This window comes from Gorilla gorilla, chromosome 16 (genome assembly GCF_029281585.2).
Source record: "Gorilla gorilla gorilla isolate KB3781 chromosome 16, NHGRI_mGorGor1-v2.1_pri, whole genome shotgun sequence".
NCBI lineage: Eukaryota > Metazoa > Chordata > Mammalia > Primates > Hominidae > Gorilla > Gorilla gorilla.
The window spans coordinates 49,914,967-49,937,925 of NC_073240.2; the positions used below are offsets into that span (position 1 = coordinate 49,914,967).

A 22,959-nucleotide genomic window follows, 5' to 3' on the forward strand; every position below is an offset into this window, starting at 1 on the left:
ATCCCACTGGTAAAATGAGTTTTCTCACAATCCCATTCTTTGTGAGACTGAATATGGAATGCCACAGAACTAGACAGGAATCTCACTCCAAGTTTGCTGACCACCAGATGCACGATGACATTTTCCCAAGATATTTGCTAGGTTTTTTTTCCTCCAAATAATGAGTCATTATTGTAAGATATTGTTTATTGTAAAACTCTTGTGTTCCTTCCATACATACTAAAACAAAAGGTCACTTTAAAGGCACATTACGTTGTAGTCAAGAATAAAAGAATACAATGTTGTGAAATGTCATACTGTATGATGGGCCCTGTCTTGCTGTGCCTTCTTTATATCAATTTAAAATATACACATTAGATACAAAGCAAGTGGCAGAACATTTAGTTGGACCCCACTTATGCAAAAACTGTATTTTTTTATATGCACAGAGAGTTTCTGGAAGGACAGAAAATAATCTACTGATAATGATTGTATCTAAGGTCAAGATTCTTTTACTTTTTCTTGTTTTTTGAGACAGAGTTTCACTGTTGTTGCCCTGGCCGGAGTTCGATGGCGCAATCTCAGCTCACCGCAACCTCCGCCTCCCGGGTTCAAGCAATTCTCCTGCCTCAGCCTCCCGAGTAGCTGGGATTACAGGCATACACACCTGGCTAATTTTGTATTTTTAGCAGAGACAGGGTTTCTGCATGTTGGTCAGGTTGGTCTCGAACTCCCGAGCTCAGGTGATCCATCTGCCTCAGCCTCCCAAAGTGCTGGGATTACAGGCGTGAGCCACCGCGCCTGGCCTGATTCTTTTGCTTTTCATGATATATCCTGTGTACCTTGAGTTTTTTACCAATGAACAGGTATTATTTGCAGAGTAATTTTCTAAGCCATATGAAAATGCATACAGAAAAAAAAATTACACTGCCAGATTAATAGTAGGCCTCAAAACTATAGAAATAATTTAAGGAGAAGGAGTAAGAAATGTCATCTGAGATTGTCTTTCAAGATAAAAGACAAACATAACAGATAAAAAATAAATATATGTGTGTGCACGTAACTATTAAAACATTATGACACCGGGCTCAGTGGCTCGCGCCTGTAATCCCAGCACTTTGGGAGGCTGAGGTGGGTGGATCACCTGAGGTCAGGAGTTCGAGACCAGCCTGATCAACATGGAGAAACCCCGTCTCTACTAAAAATACAAAATTAGCCGGGCGTGGTGGCACATGCCTGTAATCCCAGCTACTCGGGAGGCTGAGGAAGGAGAATTGCTTGAACCCGGGAAGTGGAGGTTGCGGTGAGCCAAAATCGTGCTATTGCACTCCAGCCTAGGCAACAAGACTGAAACTCTGTCTCAAAAACAAAAAAACAAAAAACAAAACAAAAAAAAACCACATTATGACACCTACAGGCTAATTCATGTAGAGAACCAGGATCTCTTCATGGGTAATACCATGAAGAATTACCTCCAAGTATTCCCAGGGTTATTCCATAAATGTGGGGGTTTGAGCTACAGCATTTTTACTAAAATGAGGTAACCCAGTGGAGCTCAATCCAGAAGAAACTTCTGACTCAGAGGTTCTAGCCACATTTAGTATCTGGATGTATCTACGCTGCTACACCCAATTCTGCTCAGTGTTTTTCCTTCACTGAGTCAGAATAATGACTCTAGGGCTGTAGCTGTATCATACTAGTAATGGAACCCCCATCCCTATATTGACTGAAAGCACATTTCTAAGTACTTTGCTTTTTGTCCTGTGCCCTCACTCTGACTCTTGGATATTATGACAGAAAAGCCAAATAACTTGCTCATAATTAAATGTCATACACTCTTACACAAAAATGGACATTTAACTAGTGAAAAATTAAAATATCTTGGTAAGAAGTCTCTTGATATGGGGTTATAGTCATAAGTGACCTAAACCAGAGAATGAAGTCACTAAGAGACCTCCCAAAAGCTTCAAACTAAGAAAAGCATTCTAAAAATTAAGGAAAACCCTTCCAAAAATAGGAGTCTTGGTGAAGACAAGACAAAATGCCATTTTATTGACAGAGTCCTCTCTAAGTTATGGAGATTGTTATAACCTCCCCTGCAGCTGTATTCAGTAAATATTTTGCTCTACAAAATAAAATAATCCAAAAACTTGTACCTTCTCTGCCCAAACAACGATCATTTTTAACTGCTCTATGGACAGTGAGTGAACCTATATATACGGGTAGCATGAGAAGAGTTTATGGAGCGTGAAGCTTTACTTTGTTCAGGCTTACAGGAAGAAATCACTGGCCAATATAAATTTCCTGCTTTCAACTAACATGACAGTGTCTGTTATAGCCTTTCTTATGGTCTGGGCTAAATGAGGACAGGACTCTTTGCAAAAGAGATTCAAAAGGAAGTTGCAAAAATATGTCTTCTGTCACTGTGAATCTGCAGGTCTCATCTGGGTTTCTTTGTATTTTTCAAAACCATCTTATAATCTATTCCTCTATGCCTGATTTCCCAAATAGAAGCACTATAAAAAAACCAAACCCTTGCACTGGGCACGGTGGCCCAAGCATATAATCTCAGCACTTTGAAAGGCTGAGGTGGGAGGATTGCTTGAGGCCAGGAGTTTGAGACCAGCCCGGGCAACATAGTGAGATCCCATCTCTACAAAAACAAACAAACAAAAAATACAAACACTAGCCAGGTGTGGTGGTGTGCACCTATAGTTTCAGCTACTCGGGAAACTGAGTTGGGAGGATTTCTTGAGGCTGGGAGGCCGAGGTCACAGTGAGCCATGATCATGCCACTGCACTCCAGCCTGGGCAACAGAGTGAGACCTTGTCTCAAAGGAAAAAAAAAAAAAAAAAGAATAAGAAGTAAAAAAATCAAACCCTTAAATATATTGATTCAAAGTCACAGGAAAGAGGAAACTGTCTGGATTCTGTCCCTGGCACAAGTATAAAATACACATTATTGACAAGTACCTGGAGAAAAAACAGGATAGAAGACTCATGGTAAGATTATTGAATTGTTTGGATTAGTTTTAGCTTTTGACTATTATAACAAATGTTCCAGATTTCATCTAAGCCAAGCTATCTGCTCAGCAGTCACCCCTTTTTTTTTGCTGCATTATAAGCAAATAAGGCATGATGGTGGTGGTGATGGTAGACCCCAAACCTGTGTCACTGGAGACAAGGAGAGAGAGCTGGGACTCTGTTAAAGAAAAGTGTGTAACAGGGCAAGGGAATAGCCTATCAGGGAAAGGTGAGAAACAAGTAAGGAAAGAAGGGAGGTGTCCTTTTACTTGGGTTAAGATAGCACAATGTAGGCTGGGCACGGGGGCTCACGCCTATAATCCCAGCACTATGGGAGGCTGAGGCGGGTGGATCACCTGAGGTTGGGAGTTCGAGACCAGCCTGACCAACATGGAGAAACCCCATCTCTACTAAAAAAAAAAAAAATACAAAATTAGCCAGGCATGGCGGTGCATGTCTGTAATCCCAGCTATTCAGGAGGCTGAGGCAGGAGAATCACTTGAATCCAGGAGGCGGAGGTTGCGGTGAGCTGAGATCACGCCATTGCACTCCAGCCTAGGCAACGAGCGAAACTCTGTCTCAAAAAAAAACCAAAAAAACCAAAAACAAACAAAAAACCAGATAGCACAATATAGAAGACGCATTAAAGTGGGGGCTTTAGGCAGCTAGCTGTGAGAAACCATGGAAAGTCAATTTGTTGAAAATGTTACATCATTTTCTGCAACGAATGGTATTCAAACTCCATATAGTACCATAGCTTCATATTTGACATTATATAAAATCTGACTTTCAGCTCCCAGCTGGAAGTTTAATGCATACCTGGATTAGTTGCACACTTGACTCTCATTGTTTGCAGATTTCATATTTGAGAATTCACCTACTCATTAAAATGTATTTGTAACCAGAAAATCAATATTTCTGGTGCTTTCACAGTCATTCATGAACATACATTTGCAAAGAGTAATGAAAAATGTGAGTAACCCAAAGCGCACATTCTGAGCTGGGACTGATGCTCTGTCTTCTAGTTTCAGCTCTCAGAATATACACAACTGTTCTTCTTGCAACCTATTTAGTGCCACAGTTTTTGCATTTTTGGGCTTTGTGTTGGTGACTTTGCTATTTAATGGCCCTCAAAACATAGTGCTGAAGTGCTGTCTAGTGTTCCTAAGTGCAGGAAGGCTGTATCTTATGGAGAAAATATGTGTGTTAGGTAAGCTATGTTCAGGCATGAGTTATAGTGCTGTTGGCCATGAGGTCAACCTTAATGAATCAATAATATACATTAAATAAGTTGTTTTTAAACAGAAACACACACAAAACAAAGGTGTGTATGACTGATTGACAAATTGGCTCAAAGGAATTTCCCGTAAATGTTGGAAAATAACTTCATAGATAGGGACATTTGTTTCCTAGGACTGCTAGAACAAACTACCACAAACCTGGTAGCTTAAAACAACAGAAGTTTATTCTCTCACAGTTCTGGAGCCAGAAGTCTGAAATCAAGGTGCTGGCAGGGTTATATTTTCTTTGAAGGCTTTAGAGGGGAAGTTCTTCCTTGCCTTTCTCCTACCTTCTGGTGTTTCTTGGCTCTTGGTTTCTTGGCTTATGGCAGCAAAACTCCAATCTCTGGTTCTGTCTTCACTTTGACCTCTTCTCTGTGTGTCTGTGTCCAAATCTTCCACTCCTTTCTCTTATAAAGAAACCAATCATTGAATTTAGAGCCCATCCTAAAACCAGGATGCTTTCATCTTAAGATCTTTAATTACATCTGCAAAGATGCTGCTTCCAAATGAGGTCACATTCTGAGGTCTTAGTATACATGAATTTTGGGGTGACATTATTCAACTCACTACAATGGGCTTAATAATGGATTACACATAGCTAAGTGACAATACAAAACCAATATAAATTTAATAATGGATTACACAGAGCTAAGTGACAATATTAAAAAAAGGCAAATGAAAATCCAAAATAAAGCATATAAAGGCAAAAAACAAACAAACAAACAAAAAAATTAAGGTTAGAGACATAGGATACAATGAAAAGGTCTAATATATGCTTATTTGGAGTTTCAGAAAAAAAGAAGAGAGAAAATGTGGCAGAAGCAATACCCAAGGAGACAATATCTGATATTCTGCTATAACTGGTGAGAGATATCAATCTGTAGATTCAAGAGACCCAAAGGATGCCAAGAGGATGCATTTTTAAAAGTCCACATCTAGGTACATCACAGTAAAATTGTGGAAAACCAAAGACAAACAGAACATCTTCAAAGCAGCTAAAGATAAAAAGACAGTTAATTTTCAAAGGCAAAACAATTAGATTGACAGTTGACTCCTCAAAAGAAACAATAAAAACCACAAGATAGTAAAATATTTTTGATGTGCTGGAAGGAAATAATAGCACACTTAGATTTATATACCCAGTGAAAATATTCTTCAAAAATGAAGATGAAATAAAGACATTTTCAGACCAATAAGTACCAGAAGAATTTATTATCAGCAGATCTATATAAGGAAAATACCAAAGAGGATTTTCATATAGTTTTGAGCAAATTTACTATAATTTAATTTAAAAATGATTCAATTCAAGAAGCTAGAAAAGGAGCCACAGAATATATATTTAAAGAAATGAGAATAAAGGAAGTCATACAGATCAGGGCAAAAATCAGTAAGAGAACAAAAAACATAATAAAGATGAGCCCCAAACTGGAAAGTTAGAAAGACTAATAAGATAGACATAATAAACAAATACAGAACAAAAAGGGAATAATCATAAATATAATGGATACTAAAAATAAAAAATCACAAACTATATCCTGATAAATTTGAAGACTGATATAAATCAGGTACATTTCTGAAAACAAATAAAATGCCAAAATAGCACAAGATAAGTTTTTGAAAGGATGAATAATCATTAAAGAAATTGCAAGATTAATTTAAAAATCTTACTATCTCTGAAATGTCTTAGTCCAAACAGCATTACAAGTGAGTTCTTTCAAGAACATATTATACATATTATATGTATATATATATTATACATATACACATATATTATACATATTATATGTATACATATTATACATATATACATATACATATAATATGATAATGTATGTGTATAATATGCTACATATTATATGTAATATAATAATGTATATTATATATTGTTATAATAAACAGAAAGAGTGAAAGCTGCCTATTCATTTTATGATGTAAAATAACCTTGATAACTAAACCAACGAAAGACGGTCCAAGAAGAGAAAATTATAGCCCAATTTTACTTAAAATCATAGGTGGCAAACCTCTAAATAAAATGTTGGCTATTAAATGCAAAATTGTATTGAAAAGGAAGATATAATCATCAGTCTGAGTTTATCCCAGAATGTTGGGATGATTTAACATCATGTAACCCACTATGTGAACACACATGTTCATCTTATTAGGTCGAGGAATATTTTATATAGCTCATAAAACCTATTTTCATAAAACCTACTTATGATTTTTAAAGAGCTTTTAAAAGACAAAAAAACAGAAGAGAATTTTTGTAATTTAAAGAATGCTAACTCCTCAAAACTGATAACGAACTTCACGCCTAATGGAGAAACTTGAGATGCTTACAAATAAATGTGTGTGTGTATTTTTGACATGATTATCCACATCAAAACACAGGTGATTGGGAGGCTGAGGTGGGCGGATCACGAGGTCAGGAGATTGAGAACATCCTGGCTAACACGGTAAAACCCCTTCTCTACTAAAAATACAAAAAATTAGCTGGGCATGGTGGCACGTGCCTGTAATCCAAGCTACTTGGGAGGCTGAGGCAGGAGAATCGCTTGAACCCAGGGGGCGGAGGTTGCAGTGAGCCAAGATCACACCACTGCACTCCAGCCCGGGCGACAGAGTGAGACTCCGTCTCAAACACACACATCCACACGTGAATCAAAGACCAACTATTGATAAATAAGGTTCAGCAAGGTTGGTAAACATAAAAACCAGTATGCAAATTATCAATATCATTCTTCTATTTCAATAAGAACTAGAAAATATTTTAGAAAATAACAGATCATAAGCTATAAAGATTTTGAAATTAATATAACAAAGAATGCTCAAAATCTTTATAGTGAAAAAAACTAAAAACAAGAGTCACATAAAATTCACATAAAAGGAAACAAATCTATCTCTGAATTTAATGTAATTCCAATTGAAACTCCACAGTACCTTAAAGAAACTTGACAAACTGATGGCAAAATTGATACAGAAAAATAAAGATAAAGATACATGAATACTAAAATAAATTTCAAAATGAGCAAAAAATTGGGTGGAGAGATTCTCCTGTAATGAAGACATCACTCAGCTCAGTAATAAAAACACAACGTGGCACTGGTGAGGAAACAAATAGAACTAGACCACAGAACCCAGAAATATACCTCTTGCCTTTGTAGAAGTGGTAGTTAAAAAAGGTAGCATCACAAATCAGTGGGGAATAGTAATTTAGTAGATGAAATGGAGAAAATGTGCTTCATTACAAAGAAATGAAAAGCTTGATGCTTACCTCAAATCATATACCATAATAAACTCCAAATAAAGATTTAAATATAAAAGGGAAACTATAAAACAACACTTCTGTATTGGAAAATATTTCTTAAATGAGTTCTTAAAAAGCATGGATGATGAGGAGGAAAAACGATAGACTTATCATTAGAATGAAAGCGTTATGTTCAATAAGGACAAAAGAGACAATGCTTCGGAGAATAGTTGCAAATCTAAAATAAGACAGATAAGAGTTTAATATCTAGAATACACAAATGACCTGACATAGATCAGTAAAAATAAGCCAATAACAGATTGTGAAGAGTAGACAGTCCATAGAAGGGGACAACTAAATGGCTAATAAATTTATGAAGAGATGTACAAGCTCATTAGTAATAAAAATGTGCATTTAAAATAACAATAAGATACCGAAGTTAGATATTATCAAGGGCTGTCAAGGATAAAAGAAAACTGGAACCCTCATGCACTACTGGTGGGAACATAAATGATACAGCCATTTTGATGAGTTATCTGGCAGTACTTGGTGAAATTAAGTACTATGCCCTAAGACCCAGTATTTCCAGATACACATGCCAGAATAAGTTTTGCACAGGTACATAAGGAGATAAGGATAAAGTGTTCATCACAGAATTATTTATGTAGTAAGGATCTGGAAGGAACCTCCATAGATGTCTATCACAGGATAAATATGTAAATTGCGGCATGCATATGAGATATAAGTGACAAAACAACAGTCAGAAGTAATAAACCAGATTTAAAAATAACATGGATAAAAGCATAGTCTAAAAAGGTATTGAGAGTGTTAAAGGGACGGGTTCAAGAGGACTGAGTAGAGGCATTTGATACTTGTCTCCTCCACAAAGAAGAACCAAAATAGCAAGTAGATAATCACACTTTGAATGGATAATCTAAGAAAGAAAACTAGAATTCAACAGAGAAGTAACAGGAAACACCTAAGGCAAACAAGGAGAGGGAATCAAGGCAGCCTGCTCAGCTAGGATTGGCTGGTAGCCTAAAGAGGCTGCTCAATGTGGAGAAAGGGTAAGTGAGAGACGGAGAGACCACCCGTGGTCCACATTCCTATGGAGGACTCCCACAGTCCTAGACAAAGGAAGAGTCCCTTACCTTCACAGGCCCTGAGACTAACATAGGGAACTGCCTGGAGACCATACCACACAACACCCTTGCTCCAAAGAGGAAACTCATGCTAGGTCCCACGCATCCCTATGAGTCCTAAGTAGCTACAACATGGCAGGATACTGAGAGCTCAGTCTCCACCAGACTGCCTCCTGCCATGGGGCCCAACAGTCTCTGCATCTCCACATTCCTGGAGTCCCACTGACATGCCCTGCCTACAGCCACTGCCACTGCTGGCTACTGCTGCCAGGGCTGAAGTGGGAGCCAATGCCAATAATCCTGTTGTCCCCAGAAGCAGCGCTGTGGCATATTTATGAGTGCCATGAGGACAGGCTATCCTATCCACAGCCATACTCTGAGGCCAAATCATGTGCTACCCAGCCACCTGCTTTCTGCTGGCTACCACTGAAAGCAACCCTGCCATCCCCACAGGGGCCTGGGGGTCACTCTGCCTCTGCCAACAATAGCCAATGCCCACATGTACCACTGAGGGACCTGAGGACAGGTCTGCCCAGCCCAGCTCCACCCTCTGGCCAGTGCCTGAGAATGTCATCTGGGGCCTGGGATCACCCTGCCTCATCCATCATCACTGGCACCTGAGCACTCTTCCCAGGGTCCTAAGGATGGGACCACCCAACCTGCCACTACCACCACAGTTGGCACCCACCTGAATGCATCACCTGAGGGCCTGAGTACCTGTTGCAGCCACCTCCAACACCAGTGTGAACCACTTGGGAGCCAGGGAGCTGTTCTGTCACTACCACTGCCATTGTTCACGTACCACCCACTGCCCAGGAGCTCAACAACCTGCGCACACACCAGGCCACCAATGCCACTGCTGGCACCCAAGCAAGGTGGCAGAAGGCCCAAGAAACGACCCACCTGAAGCAACTAACACAAGTGCCAGTGCATGCTGTCCTGGGGCCCAAGGACAGGCATGTCCAGCCTTCCATGGCCACCACTGGGGCCAGTGGAGTAGTCTACCTGGTGTCTCTGTTCCCAGTAAAATTTCACCAGAGCCTCCACTAACAACCACACCCTAAGCCACTGAGGAAATCACATACATACACCACAGATGCTGTTTATAGCCAAATAAATCATACAGACCCTATACTACTTCTCACACCCATAATCAAAGCCAAAGTGTCCTACCCAACAAACATTACAGATATATCATCAGGAAAAAGTCCTCCTCTAAGAGGAAGAAGTGACTATTATACCAGATGCACAGGTATCAATGTAAGGACACAGAAACACGAAAAAGCAAAGAGATATGACACCTGCAAAGGAACGTAATAATTCCCCAACAACAGATCCCAATGAAAAAGAAATTTATGAAATCCCAGAAAGAGAATTCAAAATGATGATATTAAAAGTATCAGTGAGATACAGAGGGACACAGATAAACAATATAAAGAATAAGAAAAACAATTCAGGATATGAATGAGAAATTTAGCCAACAGATAGATATCATAAAAAAGAACTAAACAAAAATTATTGCAGAATTCATTGAATGAAATAAAAACTACAATTAAAAGCTTCCACAATGGACTAGAACAAGCAGAAGAAAGAATTTCAGAACTTGAAGACAAATCTTTTGAAATAACCCAATTTATTTTTTTAAGGAATAAAAAAGAATGAACAAAGCATACATGACACGTGGGACTCCACAAAGCAACCAAATATTCAAAATTTCAGTGTCCCAGAAGGTGAAGAGTCAACCAAAGGGATACAAAACCTATTTCACAAGATAATAGCTAAAAACTTCCCATCTAGCAAGAGATTTACATATACAGATTCAGAAAGCTTAGAGATCCCCAAACAGATACAATTCAAAAAATCTCCATACATTATAGTCAAACTGTCAAAGTGCAAAACAATGAGATAATTCTTAAAGCAGCAAGAGAAAGCATCTGGTCACTTATGAGGGAATCTCCATCAGACTAACAGTAGATTCTCAGCGGTAACCTTACAGGCCGGGAGAAAATTGGATGATACATAAGTGCTGGAAGAAAAAAAACCATCAGCCAAGGATACTATACCCAGCAAAGTTATCCTTCATAAATGAAGGAAAAATAAAGTCTTACCCAGACAAACAAAAGCTGAGGGGATCCATCACCACTAGATTGGTCCTACAAGATGTGCTCTGAAGGGTCCTACACTTAGAAGTGAAAGGATATTATCTACTATCATGAAACACATAAATGTATAAAATCAACTGGTAAACACACAAATAAGGAACAGCAAGGACTCAAAACTTACCAATAAAGAAAACCACCAAACCACAATGACAAACAAGAAGAGTAGAAGAAAGGTACAAAGGATATATAAAATGACCAGAAATCAATAAAATGACAAGAATAAGTTCTTACTCATTAATAACATTGAATTTGAACAGATTAAATGTTGCACTTAAAAGATATAGACGGCTGAATGGATTTTTTTTTTTAAAAACCATGACCTAATTATATGCTGCCTACAAAAAACTAATCTCATCTATAAAAGCACATATAGTCTAAAAGTCAAAGGATGGAAAAATATCCACCCATGCAAATAGGTTAAAAAAGCAAGCAGAAGTAGCTATATTTATTTATATCAGATAAAAAAGACTTTAAGTCAAAAATAGTAAAAAGAGACAAAGAAGGTCATTATGTAATGACAAAGGGATCAATTCAGCAATAGGATAGGACAATTCTAAACATATATGTACCCAACACCTAAGCACTCATATATATAAAGCAAATATTATTAGATCTAAAAGGAGAGATGAGATAGACTCTAATATAATAATAGTTGAGGACATCAACACATCACTCTCAGCATTACCCAGATCATATAGACAGAAAATTAACAAAGAAACATTGGATTTAAAGTGCACTATAGACCAAATGGACATAACAGACATACACAGAACAATTCATCCAACAGCTCCAGAATACACATTCTTCTTATCAGCACATGGAACATTTTTCAGGATAGACCACACACTAGGACCCAAAGCAAGTCTTAACAATTTTTTAAAAATAGAAATCGTATCAAGTATTTTCTCAGACCACAGTGAAATAAAACCAGGTATCAATAACAAAAGGAATTTTAAAAATTGTACAGATATATAAAAATTAAACAACATGCTCCTCAATGACCACTAGGTCAAGAAAGAAATTAAGGAGAAAAATTTAAAAAGCTCTTGAAACAGATGAAAATTGAACACAACATACCAAAACCTATGGGATATAGCAAAAGCACTGCCAAGAGGAAATTTTGTAGCAATAAATGTGTACATCAAAGAAGAAAGATTTCAATAAACAATCCAATGATGTACCTCAAAGAACTATAAAAGCAAGAACAAGCAAACCCAAAAGTTAACAGGAGAGAAATAATAAAGATTAGATAACTAAACAAAATAGAGCATAAAAATATACAGAATCAATAAAACAAAAATTTTACTTTTTGAAAAGATAAAATCAATACACTATTAGCTAGACTAATCAAGAAAAAAAAAAGGAAGACAGAAGACTCAAAATTAGAAAAGAAAATGAAGACATTACAACTGATACCCACAAAAACACAAAAGATTGTCAGAGATTATCATGAACAAACTGGGAAACATAGAGGAAATGGATAAATTCCTGGAAATATACAATCTACCAAGATTGAATCAGGAAAAAATAGAAAACCTGAATAGACTGATAATGAATAATAAATCAGTAATAAAAAGTCTCTCAACAACAAAAAAAGCCCATGACTGAATGGCTTCATTGCTGAATTCTACCAAATTTCCAAAAAAAGAACTAACACCAATTTTTTTTTCAAACTATTCCAAAAACTTCAGGAGGGTATTCTTATTTATTTATGTATTTATTTATTTTTGAGACCAAATCTCACTCTGTTGCCCAGGCTGGAGTGCAGTGGCATGATTATATATATATATATATATATATATATATATATATATATATATATATATATGTGAGTATATAAATATATATATGTGAGTATATATATATATGTGAGTATACATATATATGTGAGTATACATATATATGTGAGTATATATATATGTGAGTATATATATGTGTTTATGTGTGTGTGTATATATGTGTGTATATATATATGTGTGTGTGTGTGTATATATATATATATAATTTTTTTTTTTTTTTTTTTTTTTAGCTGGAGTCTCACTCTGTCACCAAGGCTGGAGTGAAATGGTGTGATTTCAGCTCACTGCAGCCTCCGCCTCCTGGGTTCAAGCAATCCTCCTGCCTCAGCCTCTCATGTGGCTAGGATTACTGGCACATGCCGCCACGCCCAGCTAATTTGAATTTTTAGTAGAGATGGGGTTTCACCATGTTGGCCAGGCTGGTCTCAAACTCCTAACCTCAGGTGATCCACCCGCCTCGGCCTTCCAAAGTGTTGGGATTACAGGCGTGAGCCACCACGCCTGGCTGAGGAGGGTATTCTTTTTAACTCATTCTATGAGGCCAGCATCATCCTGATATTACAACCAGAAGAGGATACAACAAAACAAGAAAACTACAGGCCAATATCCCTGATAAACAGACACAAAAATCCTCAAGAAAATACTAGCAAACCAAATCCAACAGCACATTCAAAAGATAATACACGATTAGCAAATGGGGTTTATCCCATGGATGAAAGGATGGTATAACATATGCAGATCCATAAGAGTGAAACATCACATCAACAGAATGAAGGACAAAACCATACGATCACCTCAAAAGACACAGAAAAAGCATTTGATAATATTTCACATCCCTTTATGACAAAAGTTCTGAAGAAATTGGGTACAGAAGGAAAGTATCTCAACATAATAAAGACCATATATGACAAACCCACAGCTTACATCATACTGAATGGGGAAAAATGGAAAGCTTTTTATTTAAAAACTGGAACACGATAAGCACGCCTACTTTCACCACTGTCATTCAACATAGTACTAGAAGTTTTACCACAGCAGTTAGGCAAGAGAAAAAAATAAAAGATACCCAAACTCAAAGAGAGGAAGTCAACTTGTCCTTGTTTGCAGACAGCATATTATACATAGAAAAACTTAAGACTCCACCAGAAAACTCTTAGAACTGATAAACGAATTCAGTAAAGTTGCAAGATAAAAAATGAACTTTAAAAATCACTAGTGTTTCTATACACCACTAACAAATTCTTTGAAAAAGAAATCAACCAAGCAATCCTATTTACAATAGGTATAAAAATAAAATAAAATAAAATACATACAGATAAATTTAACCAACTAAGTGAAAGACCTTTTCAAGGAAAACTACAAAACACTGATGAAAGAAATTGAAAGAACTTATTGAAAGACATCCATTCTTATGGATTAAAGAATATTGTTAAAATGACCATACTACACAAAGCACCTACAGATTCAACGCAGTCCTTATCAAAATGCCACTGTCATTTTCACAGAAATAGAAAAAACAATCCTAACATTCACTTGAAACCAAAAAGAGCTCAAATAGCCAAAGCAATCCTGAGCAAAAACAAAAACCACCAAAGCTAGAGGCATTATACTACCTGACCTCAAAAATATTACAAGGCTATAGCAACCAAAGCAGCATGGCATTGGTAAAAAACAGATACAATGACCAACGAAACAAAATAGGGAACTCAGAAATAAATCCACATGTTGGGAAAAGAATATTCTGATAAACAAGTGGTGCTGGGAAAATTGGATATCCATACGCAGAAGAATGACACTGGACCTCTATCTCTCACCATACACAAATATCTACTCAACATGGATTAAAGACTTAAAACATACCACATGCAATTATGAAAGTACTAGAGGAAAACATAGGGGAAATGCTTCAGGGGATTGGCATAGGCAAAGATTTTATGGTTAAGGCTTTGAAAGCACAGGCAACAAAAACAAAAATACACAAATGGGATTATATTAAACTAGGAAGCTTCTGCATGACAAGGAAACAATCAACAGAGTGAAAAGACAACTTGTTGAATGGGAGAAAATACATGCAAACTATTCATCCAACAAGGGACTAATATCCAGAATATATAAGGAACTCAACTAAACAGTACAAAAAAAAATTCCCATTAAAAAGTAGTCAAAGGATATGAATAGACATTTCTTAAAAGACATTCAAATGGCCAACAGGTACATGAAATAATGCGCAACATCACTAAACATCAAAGAAATGTAAATCAAAACCACAATGACATATCTTCTTACACCAGTTAAAATGGTTATTATCAAAAAGACAAAAATAACAGATGCTGGGAAGGATGGAGAAAAAGGAACTCATACACTGTTGATAGGAATGTGAGTCAGTACAGCCATTATGGAAAACAGTATGGTGATTTCTCAAAGAACTAAAAAGAGAACTATCATATGATCCAGCAATCCCACTACTGAATATTTATCAAAAGGAAAAAAATCAGTACATCAAAGGGATACTTGCACCCTGTGTTTATTGTAGAATGATTCACAACAGCAAAGATATGAAAAGAACCCGTGTCTATCAACAGATGAACGAATAAAGAAAATGTGGTGTGAAAACACACACACGAATACTATTCAGCCATAGAAAATAATGAAATCCTTGTCAATTTGCCACAACATGGATGGAACCAGAGGTCATTATGTTAAGTGAAATAAGCCAGGCACAGAAAGACAAATATCACATGTTCTTACTCACATGTGAGGGCTAAAAAAGTTGATGTAATGGAGATAGATTAGAATGATAGATACCAGAGGCTGAGAAAGGTGTGTATGTGGGGTGGTTGAAGACAGGTTGGTTAATGGGTATACATACACAGTTAGAAGGAATAAATTCTAACGTTCGATAGCGGAGTAGTATGACTATGTATTGTACATTTTAAAATAGCTAGAAGATAGGACTGAAAATGTTCCCAACACATAGAAATGATAAATTCTCAAGGTGAAGGATACCCTACATAGCCAGACTTGATCATTACACATCCTATGCATGTAAAAAATATTACATATGCCCCATAAATATGTACAAGTATTATTTATCAATAAAATTTGTCATTTATAAAAATTAAAGGCCAGGCGCAGTGGCTCACGCCTGTAATCCCAGCACTTTGGGAGGCTGAGGCAGGTGGATTACCTGAGGTCAGGAGTTCGAGACCAACCTGGCCAACAGGGTGAAACCCCGTCTCTACTAAAAATGCAAAAATTAGCCTAGTGTGGTGGCCGATGTCTGTAATCCCAGCTACTCAGGAGGCTGAGGTAGAAGAATCACTTGCAACCCAGGAGGCGGAGGTTGCAGTGAGCCAAGATTGTGCCACTGCACTCCAGCCTGCGTGACAGCAAGACTCCTTCTCAAAAAAAAGTTAAAAATAGGCATATGTATATTATTTTTTCAAAATACACATAACTAAATACATGGAAAGTAAACTGAAAACACATGCTATTATGCCAGGTGACAAGGATAATGATTTTCTCTGTTCTATATACCTGAGGTTAAAAAGAATCACTCAAGTAAAAAAAAATGAAGCCCAGAGAGATTAAGTGGCAAGATCTCAATTCTTAGTCAACCATATAATGCAGGTTGCCTGTTTCCTAGGTCTTTCTACTCTACCACACTCCTCTTTCCTGGGAAGCTGAAAGTGGCGTCTATTAAGATAGCAACCTTGGGCACAGTGGCTCACGACTGTAATCCCAGCACTTTGGGAGGCCGAGGCGGGTGGATCACCTGAGGTCAGGAGTTCGAGACCAGCCTGACCAACATGGTGAAACCCCATCTCTACCAAAAACACAAAAATTAGCCAGGTGTGATGGCAGATGCCTATAATCCTAGCTACTTGGGAGGCTGAGACAGGAGACTTGCTTGAATCCAGGAGGCGGAGGTTGCAGTGAGCCGAGATTGTGTCACTGCACTCCAGCCTGGGTGACGGAGTAAGACTCTTTCAAAAAAAAAAAAAAAGATAGCAACCTATTGCTAGAATTCATTATTTTTTCCACAGAAGCACAATCTCACTCAACTGTTTCCTGATTTTCTATTGAGGAGAAATAGCCATTACTTCTGAGATATGATTGCCTGCAAATTTAATTATTCTTGCTTCATAAGCATTCAAATATGTAAAGCCAAGCATGTACTTTCAGATACTAGGTTGGCACAAAAGTAACTGCAGTTTTTTCCATTATCTTCAACAGCAAAACCTGCAATTACTTTTGCACCAACCTAATAAAACATGGTAATTTTAGATGTATTGTTATTCCACTGTGAATTTGAGATTACTCAAAATACAATCTTTCAATGTTGTTTATATTTGAACTGGTTTGTTTCTTCTAGACAAACCCAAACTTTTCTATAATTCATGATTTTTATATTAACATCTAGCTATAATGATATTCTGAGATATCACAAAAATTGATAAACCAAAAGGGCTTTGTCTACATATAAAAAATTCATTCTTCATCAACAAGGAAAAATTGACAGCTTTTGTGGGGACATACAAATGTTAGGTAAAGCAATGGATTTCAACAATTTTACAGTTAATAGGCATCAAAGAAAAACTTTAAAGTTAAATGCTTATAAATATACAGTGTTGGGCCAGGCACAGTGGCTCACTCCTGTAATCCCAGCACTTTGGGAGGCTGAGCCAGGCAGATAACCTGAGGCTAGGAGTTCAAGACAAGCCTGGCCAACATGGTAAAACCCCGTCTCTACTAAAAATTAAAAAATTAGCTGGGCGTGGTGGCACACACCTGTAATTCCAGCCACTTGGGAGGCTGAGGCAGGAGAATCGCTTGAACCCGGGAGGCGGAGGCTGCAGTGAGCCGAGATCGTGCCACTGCACTTCAGCCTAGGCAACAAGAGCGAGACTCCATCTGAAAAATAATAATAATAATAAAATATATATAAATACACACACACACACAGTGTTGGAAAGGAAACAAACTGGTTTTAAAATACTTTATAGGAAGAGACATTTTATAGAAAGCTGTTTGTTATTAATGTCTGGAGTTATAGTTGGCTTTATTTCAAAATTTCCTAAGTTATTCTACTTAACATTCAGAAGATGGAAAAAAGAACCAACTTTCAGGTAAGGACATACTGCATGATCATTTATGTGAGGTATCTAAAATAGTCAAACTCACTGAAGCAAAGAATAAAATGGTTACCAGGGGCTGGGGGGGTGGGGAAATGGGGAGATGCTAATTAATTAGTATAAAGTCAGTTACGCAAGATGAGAAAGTTCTAGAGGTCTGTTGCATAACATTGTGCCTGTAGTTAACAATACTCTATTGTACACTTAAAAATCTCATGTTTAGTGTTCTTACTACCACCACAACCACCAAAAAAGGGACTTTAAAAAAAAACCTTTAGGTCGGGCACAGCGGCTCACGCCTATAGTCCCAGCACTTTGGGAGGCAGAGGCAGGCAGATCACGAGGTCAGGAGAGTAATTTCATTTAAATAGTCATCCTTAATTTCTCACTATAAAGTTTTGTTTGTTTGTTTTATTTTGTTTTTTGAGACAGAGTTTTGCTATTGTTGCCCAGTCTGGAGTGCAGCAGCGCGATCTTGGCTCACTGCAACCTCTGCCTCCTGCATTCAAACGATTCTCCTGCCTCAGCCTCCCGAGTAGCCGAGACTACAGCTGTGCACCACCACGCCCAGCTAATTTTTGTATCTTTAGTAGAGATGGGGTTTCTCCATGTTGGCCAGAACCTGCTTATAAATATACAGTGCTTATATATAAATGCTTATAAATATATAAATGCTTATAAATATACGCATATATATTTATATACATATATGCAGAACCTGGCCAACATGGAGAAACCACGTCTCTACTAAAAATACAAAAATTAGCTGGGCGTGGTGGTGCACAGCTGTAGTCTCGGCTACTCGGGAGGCTGAGGCAGGAGAATCATTTGAATCCGGGAGGCAGAGGTTGCAGTGAGCCAAGATCGTGCTGCTGCACTCCAGACTGGGCAACAATAGCAAAACTCTGTCTCAAAAAACAAAACAAAACAAAACAAAAAAACCTTTAATTTATAGTGAGAAATTAAGGATGACTATTTAAATGAAATTACTCATAGTTAAATAGAAGAGCTGGAACATCTCCATCATTCCACTGAAAATGCTTATTAACATTACCAAAGACTTGCATCTTGCTAAATCCTAGGGCCCTTCTCTGCCCTTATTTAACCTCTCAGCAGCATTCAGTTAATACTTACTGTTTGAAATGCCTGTTTCTGTGACACCACTCTCATTTATTTCCAAGCTCCCTGTCCACTGTTTCTTTTACCAAAAAATACTTTCTTAGTCTTCTCATTTCATTTAATCATACCACTGTCTACCAGTTACTCAGTAACAAATCCAAGAGCCATCCTTGATGTTTCTCTCCTTCATAACCTCCAATTTCAACTGATAAGCAAATCCTTGCCGGCCTTATCCTGATCTTACCCACTTCTCCCATCCTAGTCCAAAAATCTCCATCATCTTTCATCCAGACTTCTGCAATGGACTCCTACTGTCTCTCGGCCCACACTCTTGCCCCATACAGTAATTTTTCCACATAATAGCCAGTATCATCTTTTGAATTTCCAGTCTTCCCAGTGTATTTAGAGTAAAATCTCAGCTAATTACCCTGCCTCGTTTGAATCTGAGATACCCATCTCTACGAATATGCACTTAACCTCTGCCTGAACTGCTCTTCCTCTAGATCTGCATGTCCAGCTTCTTTCCTCATTTAAGTGTGAAATAAACTTTTATTGATAGAATTTTTCTCTAAAATCAACTTGTGTATCTGCCTCTCCCCATACAGCTAAGCTCTTTGAGCACAAGGATAATTTATTCCATATGGTATTCTTCAACTTTAGAATGGTCCCTAGCACATGGTAGGCACAACAAATACCTGTGTCAACAGATTAAGTGGTTAGAGAAAGGATATAACCCTTTTAGTATTCTAGCATGTTTGAATTCCTTTCTTTACCTGTTGGTGGTAAAGACGGTAATAATGACAGTGACTTAAGTTTTAACAACCAACCTTACCTTACCCAATTAGTACATTAGTTTATTATCTATATTTAGTCCCAAAACTTGAGACAACGTCTGTCACCCAGGCTGGACTATAGTGGCATGATCATGGCTCACTACAGCCTCAACCTCCGTGGACTCAGGTGATCCTCCCACAACAGCTCTGGAGAAGCTGGGACTATGACCCGTACCATCATGCTGGCTAATTTTTATATTTTTTTGTAGAGATGGGGTTTCACCATGTTGCCCAGGCTGGTTTCAAACTCCTGGGCTCAAGTGATCTGCCCGCCTTGGTCTCCCAAAGTGCTGGGATTACAGAAGTGAGCCACCTTGCCTGGCCACAAAACCTATTTTTTGAGTTAGGTAACTCTTCTTCAGTTGAAGACCACTAACCTACAGTGGTTCATAATCCGAAGCTTAAAATAGGTTTCTGGAAAGAAAGAAAAAAATTCCATTCATTACTCTAAAAATTGAGAGTTGGGAATATAAAACTATTAAGTACCACAAATAAAATAACTCAAATGTCAGATGTATATTGCTTATGTAGTTTCTTGCTGGGCTAATGCTATCAACATAATACCACCTACCACTGCTGTGTGAAATGCAGCTGAAATAGAAGTAGCTAATCTGTTTCACTCCTCTTCTACTCCCACAACTTGGAAGGCCAAAGGATTTGCAATGACAATTTGCAGTGACATTAGTTTTAGACACTTACATTGGAACCTTGGTTATACGGCTATTAGTCTGAAAGTTCTTTTGACTTTCAAGAGCTGTCTGATTGTGTTATCACTATACTTTGAGATTAGGGTGATCCATTCCACCAGGTGAATGTTACATCTGAGAACATTATTTTTAGATATATAATAAATTCACAAGTGGTTTCTTAGATGTTGCAGTCCTTAAATAGCTCATTTTAAAGCACCATAACAAGGCTTACAAAGCTTGGGAGAGAACATTTCTTACCCCACGTCTTTCCTTGGCTTAATTTCCTGCTTTAAAGTGTTTAATTTTATACTGAAGGAATAATTCCTGAGACATTTGTTTGCAACATGAATTGTTCCAGGTCAGATAATTAAACAGCTCAGGAGAGAACAGCTCCTCCATGAATGCTTCAAAGCATAATAAAAAGGTAATCTTAAACATGGAAAATACTAAAATCCTTTCAAACCAAATGAACAAGATTTTCAGTACTTTAGAGAAGCATTCTTAAACATTCAACAGCTATTTTACAGAAGAATACATTTTTGAAGTACTAGATCAAGCATATATATTGTAAAGTTACTGTGCTGATCTTGAGCATTGTAACTAATGTAACACAGTAAATACTTAAGAAGTAGATTACGTATTTTTTATTACCAATAAGGAATGTGCACTTCCAGATAAGTAAAAAAACCCTTGAGTATTTAAGCCTTACAGCATCTTATGACGCATCCTGCACATATAATCAGTTCTCAATTATTAATTGGTGGAACTGACCATTTCAGGCAGACATCCTGTTACATTCCTAATCACCTACTACTTCCTTCCCACCTAGTGTTAGCTCAAGGAATTTTGTTACCTTTTATATTAGCTTATGATAAACAAAATAGAGAAAATTTATAATGCAACCAATTATGTAACACATTGCAAAACCAAACAACTTTCTATTTTCCATGTCATTGCTCCATTTCTTGAAATATATTTTAATTTTCTTCAGTGTTATTTAAAATAGATGTATAAAAATGTATTACTGTCGTAAACAGTAAGGGATAGGCAAACATTTGAACAGAAATTAGATACTCAACACTTGGCATTAATATGTTGCTAATAAGCATGCCAAAACTTTTGACAACTTCATGGGATGACGCTAGAGATTACTTTTTCTACTCTCTAAACTCCCATAAAATGGATGTACAATAAAACAACCTTTAGCAATTAATTTTAAAATGCCCTTACTTCAGAATTAAAAAATTACTCTAGATTATGTAAATTTGGACAGTCTTCCACATAAAACCTAGTCATAACACGCAAGTTACTGGTACACTGGTAATTCTTTTCATGGCATATGACATTCGCCTGTGTCAGAAATAAGTGATATTAAGTAAAATAGAAAACTGGAAAATTACTGTGATAAACTGGTGATGAATTTTCTACTCCCACAAGTATGTTTCACTTATTACATATGTATACATATGCACACAAAAAAGTTTTGGCCAGCTATTCATGTGGAAATTCTGAGCAAAGTTTATAATTTTGCCAACACGGAACAAAGTTGCCCCCGAATAGTAAGTACTTAAGAAATAATTTTTTTCTTTTTTCCTGTCACAGGGTTTTAAGGTAGACTTGGCATATACCTTTGATGCCATAATATTTTTAACTACTACAGGTAGTTTAGATATTATTATACGTGACAGTAAAAAAGTAAAATTTTAGAGAACCACACACTGGTTTCTTCTGAGACATTACCTAAGACAAATCTCCTTAAAATTCAAAAGCAAGTAAGTGATGCTAAATTTTAGCATTTTGAGAAACATGTAGAATCACTAGTTGACAGTTTAAATTTGTGGTGCTTAATATAACACAAATCCTCCAAATGGCATTTAAACTCACATTTTAATGGCCCTAGAAGTTACTATAAATTTAATAATCTCAAGTTAAAGAGAACCTCCAATTTGTCTTCGTTACGAAATTTCTGCCAAATTCCTGCTTAAAACTGTATCAGGCCAGGCGTGGTGGCTCACGCCTGTAATCCCAGCACTATGGGAGGCCAAAGCGGTGGATCGCCTGAGGTCAGGAGTTTGAGACCAGCCTGGCCAACGTGGTGAAATCTCGTCTCTACTAAAAATACAAAAATTAGCTGGGCGTGGTGGCGGGTGTCTGTAATCCCAGCTACTCGGGAGATTGAGGCAGGAGAATCGCTTGAACCCCGGAGGTGGAGGTGGCAGTGAACTGAGATTGCGCCACTGCACTCCAGCCTGGGTGACAAGAGCGAAACTGTTTCCAAAAAAAGCAAAAACAAAAACAAAAAAACCGTATCAAACAAATATAAATAGGATGCTGATTTGGGGGAAAAAAAACCCTAAAACAATGAAAACTAAAAGAAAACCTCCAGAAAAAGAAAAAAAGAGGAAAATTTTAATTTTGGTCACAAAAATGAAGACCAAATGCCTTTTGTGTCACATTCTGAAACCTGATACTCCATCTCTTGTTCTGGATAGTGTTCTTAAACACTTTGAAACAAAATAGTTAAATGTCAAATTCCTTTTTTTGTTATAT

The 22,959-nt window shown here is 37.2% G+C and overlaps 1 long non-coding RNA gene across 1 annotated transcript; it reads right to left on the reverse strand.

Annotated features, from left to right (window-relative positions):
• Positions 1-4,446: 4,446 nt before the first annotated feature.
• Positions 4,447-18,220, reverse strand: LOC134757314 (uncharacterized). The gene is made up of 2 exons (XR_010131175.1): positions 17,425-18,220; positions 4,447-4,693 (listed from the first exon to the last, which is right to left on the reverse strand). It is a non-coding gene; the product is annotated as an uncharacterized lncRNA (long non-coding RNA).
• Between the last annotated feature and the right edge of the window lie 4,739 nt (positions 18,221-22,959).